The 19,884-nt window shown below is 38.8% G+C and overlaps 1 protein-coding gene across 3 annotated transcripts in view; it reads right to left on the reverse strand.

The window, feature by feature from the left end:
* The window catches only part of Arhgap32 (Rho GTPase activating protein 32), a 229,007-nt gene that overhangs the window by 171,007 nt on the left and 38,116 nt on the right, over nucleotides 1–19,884 (reverse strand). The window lies entirely within an intron of this gene.

Consider the following 19,884-nt stretch of genomic DNA (forward strand, 5'->3'; position numbering starts at 1 on the left):
TATACATAATAAATAAATAAATAAATAAATAAATAAATAAATAAATAAATAAATAAATGTTTTGGTGGCTCACAACCATCTGTAATAAGATCTGGTGTCGTCCTCTGGTGGGCAGGGAATACAAGCAGGCAGAACATTATATAATAAATAAATAATTTTAAAAAATAAAGTCTTGGAGCAAGGCAGGCAGTGGTGGCTCACTTCTGTAACTCCAGGAGAAAGAACTGCTTTAAGCTCAGCACCAGGGTGGACTAGACAGTGTGCTCCAGGTCAGGCTGGGCTACCATGAGGGACTTTGACTAAAAAAAAAAAATGGGGGGCTGCAGATATATCTCAGTCTTACTGTTTAGTTTGGACTAATCATTATTATTATTTAAATTGTTTGAAAAAATAAAAGTTTTTGCGTCTAAAAAATAAAAAAAAAAAGAAACAGGTGTGTGGCCAGGGTAACATAAATTCACAAGGGGTATTCATTCACCTCCTAAGTCACCTGGGAAGAAACACTTAAAAAGTCTCTTTCACTGAGAAAATTTCAAGTTATTTTCCCAGACCAAAATATCCTGCAATGCTTCCAAAAGTATTGCTCTAAATACTCTAGACTGCCTTCAAATATACAGGAGAAGAGGGCAGAGGAAAGCTCATCTGTCCAAGGACATCGGGGGAGAACGGGAGTCTGACCACAGAGACCCTTCACTCCCCCACTGCACCATTCTCCATCTCACTTCGGAGCCAAGCACAAGCTCTTCCATGTACCACTTTTCTATCACATAAATCGGGCCAATCATTTGTGTAACATTATGAAAGATTGCATGTTAAAAATGCTTCCTACAATATAAAATTTTATTTAATTACTTAAAGCACTTTCAGAATTTTAGTCTAACATTTATATTTTAGTAATGTATGGTTTATTTAATTCAGTTGAGATTAGGTACACTATTTTCTTTTTTAAGGGAAAATTTTTTCTTTTATTGAAAATAGTTTTTTTTCTCATATAACATACCCGATAATGGATCTTCCACCCTCTACACCTCCCGGTTCCTCCCCATATCCCTCCCACCCGGATCTATCCCCTTTCTCTCTCTCATTGGAAAACAAATGGGTGTCTAAGAGGCAATATTAAAATAAAAACTAATACAATGAAATAGAACAAAACAAACAGAAGGAAAAGAGCCCCCCCAAAGGAACAATAAACAGATACAGACAAAGAGACTCATTCATTTGTACCCAGGAATCTCATGGAAACATTAAACTGGAAACCATAATACACACAAAAGACCTGTATGGTAAAAAAGAGAATGTATGTATGTATGTATGTATTTATACATATATATGAGTTTTTTTTAAAAAACCTGACATGACTTATAAGACAAAGAACCTTTAAAGTCATTCAGAGTCTTAGAATGTGTTAAAAATGTAGGCGAATTCTTTGTTAGACTTATAATATGAATGGTTTATAGTCTAATTCTATAAACCAGCTCTATAAAGTGGAGCTGGACTTTGGGAAACAGACTCCGTTTCTGAGGTAAGTAGAATGTGTATTACATTTCCCCAGGAACTGTACAACAAACTATATGCAAATATGAATATTATGTGTAGTATTTGAAAAGTAGATAGTTGTTTTTAACATATTCTAAGACTCTGAATAACTTTAAAGGTGATGGGCTAATTAATTTATTGGAGGAAATTTCAAGGTAGCAAAATATTCAGGTCATGTCATAGATATTGTTGGCATTTTTGGAACAGATTTACATACAGGAATAATTAGGGAGAAAAAGCGGCACAGCAGAAACACCTACAGTTTGATCAGATAAGTCTGTGAAGCTGGACTGAAGCAGCCATTATTTCTTAAGAGATAAATATCATTTATAACTAGGTATAGGCTGGAGAGATGGCTGAGCAATTAAAAAGACTCGTACTCTTCCAGAGGACCAGGGTTCATGTAAAACATCCACATGGTAGCTGACCATCTTTAACTGCAGTTCCAGGGTATCCAGTGCCCTCTTGTGGCCTCCACAGGCACTGCATGCTTGTAGTGCACAAACATCCATGGAGGCCTAAGATCCATATATTTTTATAAATAAACTTTTTAAAAACTGTCATTTCAAATCCATGGGATCCTGCCCCTTTCTGAATGGAGAAGGAGGAGTGTATGTGAGGATAGAGGAGAAGCAGAGAGGGCAGAATGGGAGAAGAGTAGGTAGAGAAACTAATTGGTATGTAAAAAAATGAAAATTTTTAATTAATAAAAAAATGTTATCTTTTCATCCAATCCAATGAGGTGTTGCCACAGTGATGGCAGCAGAAACACTCTGGGACAACAGAAAAGATGGCGTCAGGAAAACGAGGAATTGGCCAGACCCCATTTGGAGTCGAAGGCATGAACAAGTAACTAGATTTTTAAAAACCTTCTCTTGGGGGTGGGGTGCCTTCAGGACACCCTAATGACACATGGCCACTAACAGAGTTGTCTCCCCAGTATTGCTTTCATGGTGCTCATCCACTTGGGCACTCAAAGGCTGCCACTACTATGGCCCCAGGGTAGTTTGGCAGCCACTGGTACTAACAGCAGACTCTGGGATTACCCACATGGTACTAGTTTTACGGTCATACAGAACATTCACAAGGGTTATTGAAACTCCTACCCAGATTTCTTATGGGACGCCTAAGAAGCAAGACAATTTATGACAAGGTCAGGGTCCTACAGTCAGCCTGGGAAGTGATGGTGAGAACGCAAGCTAGAGTCTCAAGAAAGCATGTATGATGGTTAGGAGGAACTGCTGGTTAAAACCATCTGCAGTGAGAAGCAATCATAACTGAGCAAAGTAAGAAACCATGCAGACTACAGGCCATAGCCAACTCCTCAAGAAGCTTCTAACTGAGCAAGGCTGTTCAGAACTCTTAACCCCACATCAACTAACTGTTGGGTGACACTGGGGAAAGGGACACATTTCCTCACTTACACATACACGTGGCTTGGGGGTGGGGGTGAATATACAATTACACTCTAATTCAGATTTCTCTCTCATTAACTTTATGGCTGAATTTAAAATTTTTCTTTTCTTCTTTTAGTTGGAGCATTACTTACTTTTAAGAAAAGGAAAAGCTTCGTTTTGAAAACTACACTTTATCTCACCAGAAATAGAAACAAGCTTCAGCTATGTGTGCACCGGAATGGACACAGAAAACTTATGTTCTCATCCTTTTCCATGATGTTCCCACAGGATGTGCTGAGTATATCCTTTCCAAGGGTTCTCGTTCTGACTGAGGAAAGGATAAGGCACGTTTCTGTACTACTTCCAGAATGACTCTCCACACAATAACAAGCAGAAACGCTTGTGCCTCTGTCTCAGCTAGGAGCTGCTCTGCCATCTCCGCTCCACACGAAACACAGCAAGCAGAGCACTAGTCGTGCCCCAGCCACACCATATTCTCAGACCGGCTCTTGGGCTTGCTGATAACACTCTTCTGTCCTAGAAATAATCATTTCTCCAGCAACTTTCAAACTTTTCTGATTTTTAGTAACCTTAATAGCATTGGCATATTATTTATGAAAATAAGCATTAAGACTCCTAGCCTCAAGCTTTAACAAATCAAACCACAGCTCTATTTTTGACCACATAATAATTAATATTCAGACTCCTAAAGGGAAAAGTAAAGATAAGCAGAATCTATGTACAAATAAAAACCTAAAATCCCAAAATTATTAATGTTTGTATCAATCACTAACCCAAACCATGTTCACTCTCATCAGCATAATTTAGCCTTTTAGGCTATCCAGATAGGAAAAACTAAATACTGGCAATCCTGTGTTCAGTCAAATCTATTCACCCTCAAGCTCACAGAAAAACGATGACAAAGAATCAGATATCAGGAAAAGGAAGAGTCCACAGATAGGTATTTGCATAAACTGCCTAAGAAAACTAGATTTACCAGACCAGATCATGTAACAATGATTATGTTCTTCCTGTATTTGATTGCAACAGGCTCTGGAATTGTGTTAACTTTGAAAACCAGTATTATTAACTGAGATAATGCAGCTTAAGTCCTGCTAGAATGTTCACTCGCCGTGTGCTACGTCCAGGAGAACACAGAATAAACAAAGTGAAACAGATAACTCTGGGATTGAGTTTAGGGCCAAAGAATGGAAGGCACTGTGTGTGTGGCATGCGATCAGGAGTTTAGGAAATCATGGCCGATATGGACATAAAAACATATGAATAAGCTTTGTGAGCAAAAGAGAAGGCAGAGTAAATTAATCTTAAAACATTACAACAAAAAACAATAGGTCACTTTTACAAAAGAAAACCCTCACTTTCAGCATTAATACTAAAGATGGGATGGCTTTCTGAACAGGGAAATCCAAATATTACTCCCAAGACTTCTTAAGGTAAGAGAAATTAACTTCATGAACCATTAAAGGATATAAAGTATGTTAAGGTCACAAAGCTAAGACAGAGGGTATCATTTTCAAAGGCAAGCACAAGAAGACAGAAGTAGGTATAAGGTAAAAGTACCAATTAAGAAGATGTAAAGTTACTCTCTAGCCCCAAATAAGCATACTACAGATACCAAATAAAAACTGAATTTTAAGAGAACTATAATCATACCCACCCCCAATCTTTCCTACCCAACTCCTTTGCTTTCAATACATGGCAAAATGGTATCTGTTTCTCCAGCAGCTCTGCTTTTAAAATAATCAATAAGTTATACTAAAAAGACAAAAACAAAAAACCACCAGCTGATAACTAGGAAACTAGGGAAGACTGATTTAAATTTTACTTTGTCTTAGATTTTTCTCAACAAGAGCTTCCCAGATTCCAGACTTTAGTCAGGATTACTGCCAGATTTACCTGTTATCATGGGACCACAGAAATAGCAGGGCTCTTGACTCAACTCTAGATCTAGAAAGTCCAGGCTCAGAAATCTGCATGCTGAACAACTTCCAGATGCCTGATGGCTAGGTTACAAGTCTTAAGTCTGGGTCTGTGGAGAATTTGCGAAGGTAACGATCTCACATATCTAAGTGGCTGTCTCAAGGCTTAAGGACACAGGAGAATTACCCAGGGCAGTTTTCAAACAGACTAAACTCTGAGACTCATCAACTAAATCAGGGTTCTCCAAAGGCAGGTAGAGGGCATCGATATGCCCTACGTGGTAACTAATTCCAAGTGAAGTGCCCTGCTGCACTAAAAGACGTAGGAAACGGCTTCCAACTTAAAGTACAAATACACCCTAAATTTCATGACATTTTGTAGTGGCATTTCATTTGTATTTTAATAAATAAATCTTGCCTGAAGAGCAGAAAAGCAAAACAGCCACACTCGCCTTACACACCAGGCAGAGGTGACACACACACCTTTAATTCTAGTAGCCACAATGACACACACCTTTAATCCCAGTAGCCACATTAGCTTGCCATAGAAACCAGGCAGTACTGGTCCACACCCTGAATCCCAGAACTAGAGAGGATTATAAAATGGAAGGAGACAACTTCAGGCTGTCTCATTCTGAGGTTTCCTGAAGGCAGGATCACCACGTGTGGGTGGGGATGGGAGGACCTGGAAGAAATGGAGTTAAGAGAAAGATATGGACAAAACACATTATATGGATTTATAAAATTTAAGTAGTAAATTTTTTAATGAGAAAAGGGAAAATTTAAATGGTATATACTAAAAAATATCTAGCAGAAAAGATGCACCTGGGCCATTAGGCTAAGACTAGCTGTAGGAAAGAAAACTTTATGGAGGAACAAAGATATTAAAAAGATATGAAACAAAGAAGACAAATAGCAAGTATACATCGTATCTTATCAATAACTTTTAATATACATTTAATGTATATGAATTACATTTTCCAATAAGCATTCTATTAGTAACATGTGTGTCATTTACAAAAGATATTTTAAATAGAAGTACTGTGTAAGGTCATTCTGTCAGGAACAAACCATATTTATCACAGGGGCCCCACAGGACATTACATAGTGGCCTAGTGTCTAACAAAACATTTCTCTGAACCCATTCCCATCATTAAGCCCCACATGACTATATAAAGATACAAACAAGTTGCAAGACAAAAAAGACACTCCAGCACAAAAAAAAAAAAGGCAGCTGGGCTGACTACATCAAAAAAGATAAAGTCAGACACATGAGTTCCAAGTCACCTGAATATAAAACAGGATGCTGCCTCAAACACTCACATACACACGCACACACACTAGTTCTCCCCCACCCCTCTGTGTGTGTGCTTCTAGCAGTGCCAGGTGTAGTGGCACATAAATGTAATCCCAGCACTGATGAAGGAAGCAGGAGGTTTGCCAAATTCTAAACCAACCTAGCATTCATAATGCGACTTTATCTTTAAGAAAAGAAGAAGAAAAGCCACACAACAAAAAGATTAACACTACTGACAAGTTTTTAATACTGGTTATAAACTATTAAACAATACATGTATTTAACAATACTTAATTGCCACTTCTACCCATACAGGAACATTTGGCCATGCCCAGTTCACATAAAAGTAAAGAGCGATCACTTACCTTAGGACAAAGAACCAGGAAACAAGAGAAGTGTACATTTAATACCATATTCTTTATACAAAACTGCATTGTCTAGACTAGTTTCAGGATTCATGAAAATCTAAACTATTTTTTTTCCTGTGTGTGAGAGCAGTGCATGAAAGGGGAGGTAGACCACACTAATCCTCCTCAGTGGTTCTCTATCATATCATATCTGTGAAAGACAGGTTCTCTCACTGAACCTATAGCTCAATGATTAGGCTACACTGGCTGGCCAGTGAGTTCTCAGGGCTCCTCCTGTATCTGCCTTCCCAGAAATTACAGCTACCGGCCATGTTACCAGATTTTTACAGGGGTATTGAAGGTCTGAATTCAAGTCTCGAGGCTTGGTCTATAAGCCCTTTCCTAAGCCATTTCCCTGATCCCTCTAAAACATATAGATAAACATTAGTGTGTGCATGTGTGTGTGCAATCGTGTGTGTGTGTGTGTGTGTGTGTGTGTGTACGTGTACGTGTGTGTGTGTTGACATTGGTTTTTTTCAAGAAAGGGTTTCTCTGTGTAGCCTTGGCTGTCCTGGAACTCATTATGTAGACCAGGCTGGCTTTGAATTCACAGAGATCTGCCTCCTCTGTCTCCTGAGTGCTGGGATTAACAGTGTGCACTGCCACCACCATCCCCTGGCCCCTCCAAAGTATATTTTAAAGATACAGTCATACTAATAAATTAGGTTTTTTGCAAAATTTTGGTATTTATTCATGCCATGGTTTTGGCTTAAATCTTATGCGCATTCCCCATAGCTTCAGTTTTCACTACCTTACTAACTTTACATACTTATTAAAAGTTTGTACTCACTCAGACAGTACCTGGGAACCCAAGGAAACCCTTGCTACAAATAAAATGCAAACTATGTATAATTAAAGCATTACTCATATGTAAATGACTAAAAACAAGTATATATAAATATTACTTTTAAAATATTCTCCTAAATCATGTTTACAGTAATTTAATCATTAAACCTTGAAAGTCTCCATAAATGTATAGTTGAGTCAACTACTTCAAAATACCAGTGAAGGAATGAATACAATGTTCACATTTGCAACGTTGTCAAGTACCCCATTACCAACACAAAATAGTTTTGCTATCTATCATGTTAAGGTTGGAGTTTGTAGAGAACAAGTACACAAAGGTAGCATGGCAGGGAGGTTGCAGACAGCATACTCAGACACCAGAAAATAACAGTATATCTGAATGCTCTAAAATTGTCAACTTCTTAAAAATTAGTATCTGCTTTGCTAGGACAATCAGTGTGAATAGCAGATATCCTTCAGTAATCTAGCCACATACCAAACAACAAAAATACCTTTCATTCTTGGTTAATTACATACATGTACATACTTACTTTTCTTATTTTCATCCCCCATTGCCCTCTCATTCCTTCCCACTCCCACTGAAATCCTTCTTCCCTGTGGGCCTCTATGTTACTTCCATGGTCTGGTTTTGTGTTTGTTTGTGAGTGTTTTTGACAAAAAATGTTTTTAAGATGCTAAATAAACTATAGAGCTAGCTGCTCTGAAAGAATTGGAACATTAGTAGTACTTTAATAAAAAATACTTCAGAAGAGTTAAGAAAATTTTACATGATATTGCATATCCAACTCAGTTTAATTTATAAAAATAGGAAAATAAGTTCAGTTTTCCTAAATTAATACCTGTATAACTTGAAATGGTTCAGATGTTACTAAAAGAATGAGAGACAGGAACCTTTAACTCTCTCTTAATCTCCCTCACTGTGGCTTCTAATAACAAGGAAAACCATACCGTATATAAAACTGTATGACTAAATTTACTTGATTTACTTCCATTTTTGTTTATTTTTGTTACAAAATGCCTTGCAAAACATTTTTGTTACAACATGTCATGACAGCAAATCAACAGTTCACTGTACACATTTTGTCTTTAAATAGATCTTTTCACAGTATTACTTCCCAACAGCATGTAATTGGGGAGACATTTCATAGTGTGTGCTGACAATAAAACATGTTAAAAATAAGATTATAATAACCTTGATCTAAAGGATTTCATTCTCATAGAATACCACTTTCATTTTAAAAAACTACAGCCACTCAAACAATATTTAGTAGTTTCTTAAAAATAAATTAATTTGCCAGTTCAAGGAAAGCACTCCTTACAGATGATGAGAGCTGAGCTTTCACTGAAAGTCACACTGTGGAGAGCTGGTGGAGCCTTTCCATGGCCTGAAACAAAGGCTCTCCTGACATGACACAACTCTGCAGGTTCAATTCCTCACACTCCAAACCAAAAGAAAAGAAAGTTACTCTCAGGAAAAAAATTATCAGACACCAAACGTGTGGCACCTGGAATTACATGTGCTTGCTACCATGCTCCGCACTGTGGTCTTGCTTTGGTTAAAATAAAATTGGTTATATAGTGAAACTACGGAACAGGTACATTATTAGAGTTCATTGTGTTGTCTTCACTTTTATCTATGTTTGAAATTTTTTGTAATGAGAAAATTCCTGGCCTAACCAATTCCTGGAAGTCAGTATACATGACAAGTTTTCTATTTGTATTAGTTTGACTACAAATTGATACAATTAAATTATTAAGGATAACTGTCTAAAACTTACTAACATCAATTGTATATATACTTCAACTGAGCAATTCAATATTAGGATACCTCAGAGAAGGCAAGCATATACGCACAAGGAAACATAAGCAAGAAGCTTCAAAGCAGCAGTTTACAGCAAAACTGCAACCACCTAAATGTCTTTAAGTGGAATGACAAGTGAGTACAGAACATTAATACCATGAAAATACATGTGGAATATTAGTTTATGATGTGTTACATTTGTTTATGCTGTGCAATATTTGTTTAATGATGCAAAGATGTGTTGCCTTTTTATGCTGCATTTATTTAACTCCATAAAGTTGTGTTACTTTGCCTGTCTAAAATATCTGATTGGTCTAATAAAGAGCTGAATGGCCAATAAGTAGGCAGCAGAGAGAAGGCTGGACTTTCAGGCAGAGAGAATAAGTAGGAGGGAAAATCTAGGCTTGAAAGGAGAGGAGGATGCCAGCCACACAAGCAGCCAGGGAGTAAGAAAGGAAAAAAGATACATAGAATAGAGAAAGGTAAAAAACCCAGAGGCAAAATGTAAAAGAGGAGGAATGGGTTAACTTAAATTAGAAAAGCTAGCTAGAAACAAACTAAGGAAGAATGAGTCTCTGTGTATTTAAAATAGGGAGCTGGATGGTAGACTCCAAAGAGTAGATAGATTAGATAGACAGATGATAGATGGATGGATGGATGGATAGATAGATAGATAGATAGATAGATAGATAGATAGATAGATAGATAGATGATAGATGGATGGATAGATAGATAGATTTAATAAGACAAATTATAGCTTCATATACTGACATGCAGAATACAAAACATGATCTATATGCTTGAAGTCAATTTTTTTTAATCAAAGTATTAAGAGTGTTTTCTGAAACCCCAGGTTGGGCTGGGGAGAACTACTCAGAATAAAAACTATACCAGGAGTTCATGCCAGAATAACTGGGTTTTAGAACAAACACAAGCACATAACTGTCACTGTCTTTGAACTCCCATTCTATCATTCCCTTGTTTTTCCAGGTTTTTAATGAGGACTTCACAGGTTTTGATCAGTATAGAGCTGAATGCCAGCCTCTAAACCATTTCCAAGTCTGAATTCCCAGGCCCAGTGAATCCTTCATATTTGAAAAACAAAAAATGATCTTTTATAAATATAAGAATCTTAAGCCGGGCGGTGGTGGCGCACGCCTTTAATCCCAGCACTCGGGAGGCAGAGACAGGCGGATCTATGTTAGTTCGAGGCCAGCCTGCTCTACAAGAGCTAGTGCCAGGACAGGCTCCAAAGCTACAGAGAAACCCTGTCTCGAAAAACAAACAAACAAAAAAAGAATCTTAAAATGGAATTATCTTGGATTCAGTAGACTCTAAACCCAAGGACAAGTGTCCTTTATAAGAAATATCAGAGAAACACGCACTGTCCCTGGGTATCCTAAAACAAGGAAACATGGGGACTGATTGTGGTACTGAAGCAGAGTTTGGTCAAAGGAAATTAGACTTTGGTGAGTCAGTATAACATGACGTAATCTATAAAAACTAATCTGGTAAAATGAAGTCATTACATAAAAGTTTTTTTTTAAGATTTATTTATTATGTATTCAGTGTTCTGCCTGAATGTATGCTTGCATGCTAGAAGAGGGCACAAGATCTCATAATAGATGGTTGTGATCCACCATGTGGGTGCTGAAAATTGAACTCAGGAACTCTAGAAGAACAGCCAGGGCTCTTAACTTCCAAGCCATCTCTCCAGTCCCCGCAATAAAAATTTTTATTACATTTATTTATTGTGTGCATATGTGCAAACTTACCACAGCCTATGTATGTGTGTGTGTGGTACATGTGTGAATATGCCATGGCTTGAGAGTGGCAGTCAAAGATAACTTGGGGATGTAGTTCTCTCTCCTCCTAACGTGGGCTCCAGGGTCAATATTAGGTATAGTAGGCTGTCTGGCCTGGCCTTTCTGATGCAGCAGCACCCGTGCACCCTCATGAGCGCAAAGCAAAGGAAAGAGAGGGCAAAGCAAAGAACAAAACATAGCTTGTAAGACAATAGCAGATGTTCCTAGCTGGAAGCCAGGGAAGGACAAGAAGACAAAACAGGAACTGGAGAAATGACTGCTCTTACTAAGAACCCAGAACCCACAGGGAGGCTCACAGCCAGCTGTGACCCTTCTGCCCTCCATTGACACTACATGCACATGACCCACAGACATACACTCAGGCAAAATATCCATACACATAAAAAAAATAAGTAAAAAAGGGGGGGATTTGGGGCAAAAATTAAAGTTCAGTAGTGGAGAGTGTACAGAAAGTGACCCAGGGCTGGCTCTCACATTTGGCACAGCACTGCAGATCACTGGCTCACACAGGCAAGTTATCATCAGCCAATACTTCTGAAACTACTGCACAAACTGCTCATAAAAGTCTGTTTTTTACATTTACGGAGCCATGTAAATGAAACAGTCACCTCTCCCTCAAATCCCCAAACTACCTCATCAGTATATCCTGAAGCTCTACCTACAACACTTCCTAAATCTGTCTCTCCACAGCTATTCCTGCAGCCCAAACTTCCAGCACATTCCATCTGATCAGCAACATCATCTGCTTAAACTCCCCTCCTATCTCAGAAACAAAGAGTTATTTTCTGAATTCACCTATTAAACTCTCCATGGTAGCATGAGACTCCATCAACCTTTCTCACCTTTGCCTGGACCACAGTGCTGCAGTCTGGAAGGCTCTCCCACTCATGCTGCAACCCCTGCTCACTCCTGCAAGTCCTCTGCACTCATTGTTCAGTTTTTCAACCCAGCAACCTTTCCAGCCAGGTCCATTTGAATGGCCACAGTAAGGAAAGCATCTCCACCCCAGCCACTTGTCAGCCCTCTTATCTCTAACAATTAGGAAATGTCAGAGAATACCTTTCTTCATTCAGCTCCCAATACTTCTCTTCATTCCTTTCATTAGCTCTACAGATCATTGTGAACAAAAGAGACAATGCATTTTTCAACACTAAAGTCAAGGCTTTATCCAACAACCTACTCAAGCACTGGTAAGAGATATGGAAGGGGGGGGGTGGTACAGACTGGGACATCAACATTCAACAGACTATCAAGCAACCCTAGACAAAAACGACAGCATTTTTACACTGAGTTAATTATGTATCAAAAATTAAGACACAGAACTCCTACAATGGGGCAGAGACAAGAATCAGCTAAAAGCCTGCAATCTAGCTAACACAGAGTAGGCAATGCAGCAGCAGAAATAAGAGATCATGTCTCAACAAGGTGGAAGGTAAGAACCAACTCCTGAAAGCTGGGCTCTAACCACCACACCTGTACCAAGGCACACACACACCACCACCACCAGCAGCACCACCACCACCCACATTCACACATAGAGACAAATAATTTTTAAGTGAAATGTTGCTTATGGTTCCATTTCAAAGTTTGATATTTCAACACAAATGATTACATTAAAAACGGGTCATCTTCAGTGGGACCAGAATTTATCCCCAGTACATGAACTGGCTTTTTGGAAATCATCCCCTATAGAGGGATACCTTGCTCAGCCATGATACAGGGGTAAGGGGCTTGGTCCTGCTTCAACTTAATATGCCAGACTTTATTGACTCCCCACAGGAGGCCTTACCCTTTCTGGAGGATGGATAAAGTTATGAGACATGTGGCAATATGTAGATTAATAAGAATGGGTTAAATTTAAGTTGTAAGATATAGTTAGTAATAAGCCTGAACTATTGGCTGATCATATGTAATTAATAGAAGCCTCAGTGTGTTTATTTGGGAGCTGCTGGTGAGACAGAAAACTGCCTACAAGCTATCTTGATACTACTAGTCAAATAGAGGAACTTGGTAAGTATATAAAAGAAGACAAAATGGCATGTCTTCCTGGAAGCTCAATTTTTTAAATAATTTATTATTCTCATTTTATGTTTATTGGTGTTTTGCCTGTGTGTATGTCTGTGTGAGGGTGTTGGGTTCCCCTGGAACTGGAGTCACAGACAGGTGTGAGCTGCCATATGGGTGCTGCAAGTTGAACCCAGGTCCTCTGGAAGAGTAGTCAGTGCTCTTAACTGCTGAGCCTATCTCCAGCCGTGGAAGATCAATTCTAATACCTGCTATATCTCCATAATATTAAATATGATATGGCATATGCAGTATAAAATTTATGGAAATTCTGAAGATGAATAAGGAATTTCAAGGAAATTCAGATTCACTTAACTCACATTTGGAGTTAGGAATGCCTTTGTGGGGCTGAAGAAACGGTTCAGTGGTTAAAGAGAACTCTGCTCTAGCAGAAGACCCACCCAGATGTGATTTCCAACATGTACATGGCAGTTCATAATTGTCTGTAACTCCAGTTCCAGGGGATCTGACACTTTTTTGGCCTTTGTGCTCACTAAATACAATTAATGCATAAACATATGTATAGACAAAACACCAATATGCATAAAATTAAAAACAGGTTAAAAAATGAAGCAAAGAACAAAAAAGAAATGACTCAGTGGACATTAACAACTTGCCACCTATTATAAGCTGGTGTTCCTCCAGGTGTAAAATACAGACATATAAATGAGAAAATATGACTCTACTTACAAAGGCTCAGTCTCAATGCCTTACAGACAACACTGAAGATTAACCATCTTAATATCCCTAGCTATAAACAAAACAATACGTCATTTTCACACAAATAGTACACACAGGTAAGTACATATTCTACAAGTTTGCTCATAGTTAAAACCAAGTCAAGAAGGACAGGCTTCATTCCTGACCCTAAACTGCTCAACTCATTACCTCATGGCCTGTGTCTGGGTATTATTATAATGTTGTAAGAAACAATGGGCCTAATAAATTTATTAGAAGTTATTTTTGTAATATTTATGAATAAAAACACAATTTACACTCAGATATTCATTAAACTTCTGTCACTAAGCCTCCCATTTAGTCAAAAATCTGGTATTCACAGCTCACCAGATTCGTATTCTCCCTTAGCAATGGGGTTATTCCTAGAGATCACTAGAAACAACTTTTGATGTGTGTGGCCTGCTTAAACAATTTCTAAACCAACCTTCTGTAAACTCTTGTAGACCAGATTGGCCTCAAACTCACAGAAAGCTACCTACCTCTGCCTCCCTAGTGCTGGGATTAAAGGCATGCACCACAACAGACCAGCTCAGATATTTTTTAAGGCTTTAAGAGGTTAAAAATATTACTACATGAATATAAACATATATATTAGAATAGAAATTAACTCAGAAGGGTCAATCTCAAGGAATCTTACAGTTTACAGTTTTTGAAGGCACTGAACTGGCGTTAAAATCACCATTTCTACCCATAACTGATATTAAAAAGCACAATTGATGCTGCAGAATCACAACTACAATTATGAACTGCTGCTGACTTGGTCACAAGAAAGCAGCTTCCCAACGTAGCCACATTCTCAAGCACATGGAAACCTATCCAAACCATTTTCAATATATGCATTCTTGAAGGGCTACAACTCAAGAAAATGACTACAAAAAATTATAGCAATAAACGGGAGTCAGTATACTCATTCAAGAAACGTGACTGAATAAGAAGCAAATGGAGATTCAGAAACATCTGATACCCACAAAAACTGATTCCTTTATTTTAAAACCTTTTTATGAAACACCTAGAGGCAACAACACAAGCACTTTGAAATCCAAGACAGCCAGAGCTAGATCGCTGCTTTGCACTTAACAGGCTATTTGATATCAATTAGCGTTCTTCATTAAACCTGTGGCAAAAACTCTGCAAAACAGCGAGAAGGCAAGCTTCTCTATCACTATTGCACTTCAGTCACAGTAATATGATGGAATCACTCATTGCTGGAGTACTTTATGCTGCTATTTTCTCTCATTATGCCACAGAAATGCAACCTCTGGAATTTAAAAAAAAAAAAACATCTCAGTTTGGATGTCGAGTGATTACTGCAGGATTACTAGCTTCAAACTGTGAACACTTTTGTCTTAATACTGGCAGGTTTGATGAGTAAAGACAGCACTTTACCAAAATCAGAACACACAAAAAATTCACCACATTGAACTAGGGGAGAACGGAGTTTAGAAGAGGCACATTGTTACTAAGAACGCATTCTGATTCCTCCTCCTTCCACAAACCACTTTGATTCGCTCTAATGAACATCTTCAGTCCTATCTATACCAGATGCACTTCTAAAACTGGTCTATGTCTCAGCTGTCCAGGTTTTTACTACCTTTGGGTTTCTGTTAAAATATTCCTGGTGTTCGGAGGCTGGAGAGATGGGTATGAGCTCTCACTACACTTACAGAAGATGAGGTTGGTTCCAAGCACCCACCTGGCACCTCACAATCATCTGTAACTCCAGTTCCAGGAGATCCCACACCCTCCTCTAGCCTCCACAGGCAGTAGGTTTGCACGTGATGCTCAGACATTCATGTAGGCAAACATCCATACACATAAAAGGAATAAATAAATCTTAAAAGCTCTGTGGTATTTTTTATCCATTTTAAAAGCAGTTATATTAACTATTATAGGATTAAATACAGAATCGAGAAAGAAAAAAGTTAACTAGTTACCTCTATGACATCTGACTTAACCCTCAAAGAAAATTCTGGAGGAGGGGCTGGAGAGATGGCTCAGCAGTTAAGAGCATTGCCTGCTCTTCCAAAGGTCCTGAGTTCAATTCCCAGCAACCACATGGTGGCTCACAACCATCTGTAATAAGGTCTGGTGCCCTCTTCTGGCCTGCAGGCATACACACAGATAGAATATTGTATACATAACAAATAAATATTTCTGGAAGAAAAGCAAAGCAGTCTCTCTAGAATCATGCAGCTAGTGACAGTCTCTACCAGGGTCTGAATGAAGCCAACTTTAACTCCAGACAGTGTCCTTACCTTAATCTTAAATCTCAAGAATGGAGTGTAGCAGTCAGTAGTAGAGCACATACTTGCATGGGTGAGAACCTGGTGTGCATTCCCAGCACAGTATCTTACTAACATTTCAGATTACAAAATTAATGTTTATTCATTGTCAAAAATCACATGAAATGTACAAGGAAAACTATAATCTCCCATTCTTCTGCCTTTTAAATATAACCACTGCATATACCTCAGGATCTTTCTTTATAAAATGGAATCTCAAGTTGCTGGAAACAGTTTTATTCTTTACCTTTTTAAACAAAGTGCTGGGTACTGAACATGCTAGGTAAGCATTACACACCCAACCCTTCTGTTAAGGTTTTCAGGGTCTTGCTAAATTGCCCACACTGGCCTCAAGCTTCTGATCTCCCTAAGCCTCCAAAGTAGCTGAGACTACAGGGACACCCACATTGCACCCAGATCTCCCAGGCCTATTCTTTACCCACTCTGCTATATTCCCCCTTCTCTAATGTTCTACTTTTTATTGTGGGTATATATGATTGGGATGGATATGCCACAGCACACATGTAGAGGGATCAGAGAACAACTTAAGCTGGTTCTCTCCTTTCACCCTTCCACGGGTTCCAGGAGAGGCTTGCACTCCAAGTATCTTTACTGGCTGAGCCTTTTTCCCTCTTTTTAAGACAAAAGGGATTATATAGCCCACATTTATGTAGTCATGGATGACTAAACTCTGCATCCCTTCCCAAATGTTACTAGTTCTATTCTTTACCTTTAATTACAAATGATTTATAAATGCATCTACTCAAAATTTAAACTTTAAAAGTATAGTTTCGCCGGGCAGTGGTGACGTACGCCTTTAATACCAGCACTCGGGAGGCAGAGGCAGGCGAGCCTCTGAGTAAGCCACAGAGCAAGCACAAAGCAAGCCACAGAGTAAGAAGTAAAGAAAGGTATATAGGATAAAGATAAAATCCCAGAGGCAAAAGATAGATGGGATAATTTAAGAACAACTGGCTATAAATAAACTAAGCTAAGGTCGGGATTCATAAGAAAAAATAAGTCTCTGTGTGTGATTTATTTGGGAGCCAAAAGAGCAAAGAACCAAAGAGTAAAAAACAGTCAACTACAGGTATAAATTCTACTACTGCATTATTTTTATCTTTGTTTGGTGATTTTGTTTGGTTTTTGAAACAGGGTCTAACTATAGCTCCAGCTGCCCTGAAACTCACTACATAAAATAGGTTGGCCTGGAACTCACAGAGTTCTCCTGCCTGCCACTGCTCAACCTCCCAAATGCTGGGATTAATGGCCTGCACCACCATATCCAGCTTATTTTTGCTCTTTAAATATATATACATATAAATGTATACAAAGTACTAGAAGCTAAATTAGTGCAATGAATGCTAAAACTCAACTTTGGACTTTGGTTAGATCAGAAAATATCTAATAATTTAAATTAGTGAGTTGTGATTTCTTATGTATTGGTTAAAGTAATTCTAACACAGAAGACAACAAGTAAGGAGACCCTATCTTGAGAAAATACCACTAAGTAACTCCAATGATGACAGTGATGAGATAACAAAGTTGGCCAAGTGTAGACTACTTTTCTCAGGAACCTGTACCTCAGTGAAATGTGCTCCCACAACCTGGACTGTGGAGTACAACTATAGAACTCTGCTAAGGGACTCGTTTTCCACCAACTACATCATCTGAATATAAAAGGTACAGAAAGGGTTACAGAAGAAGACTCAGCAGGCAAAGTGCTGGCGTAAGCATGAGGACCTAAGTTTAAATCTCAAGCACCCACTATGTATGTATGTATGTGTATGTATGTATGTATTATGAAGGAAAGTATGTATGTATGTTTATTTGCTTTGGAAGGAACAACTGCAGCCACATGAGGCCATGTACACCTGTCCCCAGCACTGTGAAAGGTAGAAACAAGAGGATCACTGGAGCTCACTGGCCATAAGCATAGCTCCAGGTTCAGTAAGACATCCTCTCTCGAGGAAATAAGGTGGACAGTAACAGAACAGGTACTGTCTCTCTCTGGTCTCGGTGCACTGCCACACAAGAACAAACAAAAGGAGGCAGCAGCTGCCCTTGTTTGCTTTCTGTTGCTGGGATAAACACCATGACCAAAACAACATGAAGGGGAAAGGGTTTATTTCACTTTCAAGTCATAATGCACCATTAAAAGAGGCAGGGCAAGCAACTCAAGAGAAAAAATGCTGACTGGCTGCCTCCCAGGCTCACAAGTCAGCTTCACTTTTGATGTGGCTGGGGCCCAAGGCCCAGGATCACAGCACAAGCAATGTGTTGCGCCCTTCACATCAATTAGCAATCAAACAAATTCTCCATAGATATGGCCACAGCCAAACAATCCATGGAGTCAATTCTTTATCTGAGGTTGACTCTTCACAGGTGTCAAGTTGAAAATCAAGATTAGCCATCACAGACAGGCTACACAAATAACACAAAAATGGTTTTATGAAAACAAAGAAAATAACATCTAATTTGCTTATAATTAATATTTAAGTGAAACTACTTTTGAATGATAACTTTAACTGAAATCTGTCTAATGATCATACAAAATGGCATCAATGATAGTTGGATTATATTTATATCAAAGTATTATCAAAGAAATAAAGCAGAAAACAGTGACACAACACTAAAACAACAGCAAAGTGTCATTACCAAATTGAGCCTCGATGACAGGGTCTCAAATATATGTTGTCACCATCAAAAGGAAACATCAATTCTAAACTAATGTTCAATTTATATCTACAGTATTCTTTATCACCTTGAAACATCTTTACTGCCACACTAATTGGTTAATTTTCAGTGTGACAACTTTCCTCTAATCTATAGTCGTAAGTGTGTGTGTGTGTGTGTGTGTGTGTGTGTGTGTGTGTGTGTGTTAAGAGAAGAATACCAAAAAAGTCCACTGAGACCTAGTCTCAAAAAGGTAGTTCAGAAGGGTCACTAGCTCAAACCAGCCTAGGTTTTACAGCAAGGATTTTTGTTGTTGTTTTCAGTTTGATTTTTTTTTTAGATTTTTTTTTGTTTTTTTATTACTTAAAAAAATAACCAATCCTCCTCCGACTCCCTCCTCTCCTCCCACTCCCTCCTCTCTTCCCAGTCCCAAACCATTCCCTCCACAGACCCTCCCACCCCAGCCCCCTCCAATCCTAAGAGAGGGCTATGTGCCCCTCCCTGTGGAAAGTTTAAGACCCTCCCTACTACATCTAGGTTGAGCAAGGTTTACATCAAAGAGAACAGGGTTCCAAGAAGCAAGTACATGCAGTAGAGACAAATCCCAGTCTGCCCTAACTGTCAACTTCAGAGTTGACTCCCAGTCCAGTTGGAGTTGATGAGCTACCATTAGCTCAAGCAAACTGTCTCAGTGGATGAACCCCTCATGGTCTTGAATTCCTTCCTTATACTCTCACTCCTTCCATTCTTCAACTGGATTTTGGGAGCTCAGTCCAGTGCTCTGATGTGGATCATTGCCTCTGTTCCCATCTGTTGTTGGACAAAGGTTCTATGGTGATATTTAAGATAAGCATCAGTCTAACTACAGGGTAAGGCCAGTACAGACATCCTTTCCTCTATTGCTTAGGGTCTTAGGGGTCATCCCTGTGGGTTCTTGGGCATTATTCTAGAGCAAAGTTTCTTGCTAACTCCATAGTGGCTCCCTCAATCAAGATATCTCATTCCTTGCTCTCATATCTGTCCTTCCTCCATCTCGACTATCCCATTCCCTCAAGTTCTCCTCAACCCCCTTTCCTCCCCTTCCTTCTACCCCATCATCATGCTCCCAAATTT

Source organism: Alexandromys fortis, unplaced genomic scaffold, assembly GCF_014885135.2.
Source record: "Alexandromys fortis isolate MF-2015 unplaced genomic scaffold, M_Fortis_MF-2015_v1.1 scaffold_168, whole genome shotgun sequence".
Classification (NCBI taxonomy): domain Eukaryota; kingdom Metazoa; phylum Chordata; class Mammalia; order Rodentia; family Cricetidae; genus Alexandromys; species Alexandromys fortis.